At 61.4% G+C, this 2,032-nt stretch overlaps 1 non-coding gene across 1 annotated transcript; it reads left to right on the top strand.

Annotated features, from left to right (window-relative positions):
• The first annotated feature begins 1,098 nt into the window (after positions 1–1,098).
• Positions 1,099–1,217, top strand: LOC131863508 (5S ribosomal RNA). Its single transcript, XR_009362409.1, has one exon. It is a non-coding gene; the product is annotated as a 5S ribosomal RNA (ribosomal RNA).
• Positions 1,218–2,032: the final 815 nt, after the last annotated feature.

The raw sequence follows: 2,032 nt of genomic DNA, 5'->3' as shown, positions 1-2,032 counted from the left end.
TGTCGGGGTGGGCGTCAAGGAGCCAAGGTGGGTGGCAAGTAGCCAAGTTGCGTGCCAAGGTGGGTGTCGGGGTGGGTGCCAAGGATCCAAGGTGGGTGCCAAGGAACCAAGGTGGGTGTCTGGGTGGGTGCCGAGGTGGGAGCCAGGGTGGGTCCCAAGGTGAGTGCAAAGGTGGGTGCCAGGGTCAAGGTGAGTGCCAATGTGGGTTCCAAGGTGCCAGGGTCAGGGTGAGTGCCAATGTGGGTTCAAAGGTGCTAAGTTGGGTGCGAGGTTGGGTGCGAGGGTGGGTGGGTGCCAAGGTGTGCTAGGTGGAAGCCCGGGTGGGTCGGCATCCCATGGGTGTCGAGTTGGGTGCCTGATGGGTGCTTCTTGTCAAGTTTTAGTCGTCGGGACTCATTTCGAGCCTTAGAGGTCGTTTCTTGTCCGGTTGCCCTGTCTTCGACCTGGGAACCCAATTTTGGTCCTCGGGTCCCATTTTTTTTTGTCTCGCATCCCACTTTTGGCCTGTGGCCTTTTCGGGGTCGATTCTCGTTTTGGGCATCAGAGCATGTTTCTTCTCCTAAAACCCAATATTTGTTTATTAAGTCTCGGAACACATTTTTGTTCTCGTGGACCCATCATGGGTCTTGGAACGCATTTGTGGTCCTTGGGTCCCATTTTGCATCCCGAAACTTGTGTTTTGGTGCTTGATCCCTATTTTGGGTGCCCACCTTGCACCAAGTGCGCACCCGGGGCAAACCGAGCGCCTTGGTGCACCGGGGCAAGATCGAGCGTGCACCCGAGGCGCCCCGAACATGCACCAAGGTGCACTCGGCCCACATGTGAGCGCAGGTCGTTGCGCCCGAGGTGGTGTGTGGGCACCGCGTTGCAGACGGGACACTGCACGCACACGACGCCCCGTCCAGGTGCACGCACGTAGGCCGGGCCGGGTGCACACCCGACGCCCTAGCAAGGTGCGCGCACCCGGGCAGGGCTCACACTTGGCGAACGGGGCGCACTTCGCGAGGGAGGGTGTGCACCTCGACGGGGGTGGGTGGCCGGGGTGGATTCGCACGTGGGTCGCGGTTTGCTAAGTACACACTGCGACAAGCTCATAACGGGTGCGATCATACCAGCGTTAGTGCACCGGATCCCATCAGAACTCCGCAGTTAAGCGCGCTTGGGCCGGAGTAGTACTGGGATGGGTGACCTCCCGGGAAGTCCCGGTGTTGCACCCTTTCTTAGTTTTTCGCCGGGCGTCGCAATGCTATTTGAATAAACCTTTTGCCCGTTTGCGTTCTCGTCGGGGCCGGGCCGGGCCGGGGTGCGCTGCCCGCACTACCGCGCGCGCGGGGGCGACACCGAGTGCGCACCCGAGGCGCCCCGAGCACACAGGCCACGGTGCAACCCGGGCGTTGTGCGCGCACCCCGGTGCGCCCGAGGTGCTGCGCGCGCACCCAGGTGAAATCGGTGTGCACCTCGGCCAGTGCGCGCTCGGTCGAGTCGCGCACGTTGGCCAAGGTGCACGGTGATGTTTCTTACTCTAAGGTTCCGCACCAGACGCCCGGGACAGGTGAGCGAAGCTGGGCGGGGCCGGGTGCGCGGCCGGGGCAGGTGCACGCAGCTGGAGAGAGCTTTGGAGCACACCAGAGGTGCGCACCTTGGAGCACACTTCGGAGCGCACCAATGATGCGCTCCATTCAAAAGTTTCCTGAAAAGGCAAAAAAAGTTGAGATTATAGAATTTCCCACTTGAGAGATTGTAAAAAAAAAAAATTTAAAATGAAGGAAACGCGGGTGCCAAGGTGTGCGCGCCCGGGTGCGCAGCCCAGCCAAGGTGTGCGCACCAAGGCGCCCACCCTGGCGAAGGTGCACGCAAGGTGCGCACCCGAGGCAAACCGGACAATTAACCCAACTTTCGACTTCGCGCGCACCTGCGCACCTTGGAGCGCACTTCGGAGCGCTCCTTGGTGCGCACCAATCTTGGGCACCTCGGAGTGCACCATGGCGCCCACCAAGGTGCGCACCCGGGGCAAACCGAGCTCCGACTTCGT

This window comes from Cryptomeria japonica, unplaced genomic scaffold (assembly GCF_030272615.1).
Source record: "Cryptomeria japonica unplaced genomic scaffold, Sugi_1.0 HiC_scaffold_64, whole genome shotgun sequence".
In the NCBI taxonomy this organism is placed as follows: Eukaryota; Viridiplantae; Streptophyta; class Pinopsida; order Cupressales; family Cupressaceae; genus Cryptomeria; species Cryptomeria japonica.
This window is presented reverse-complemented; position numbering and strand designations above follow the sequence as displayed.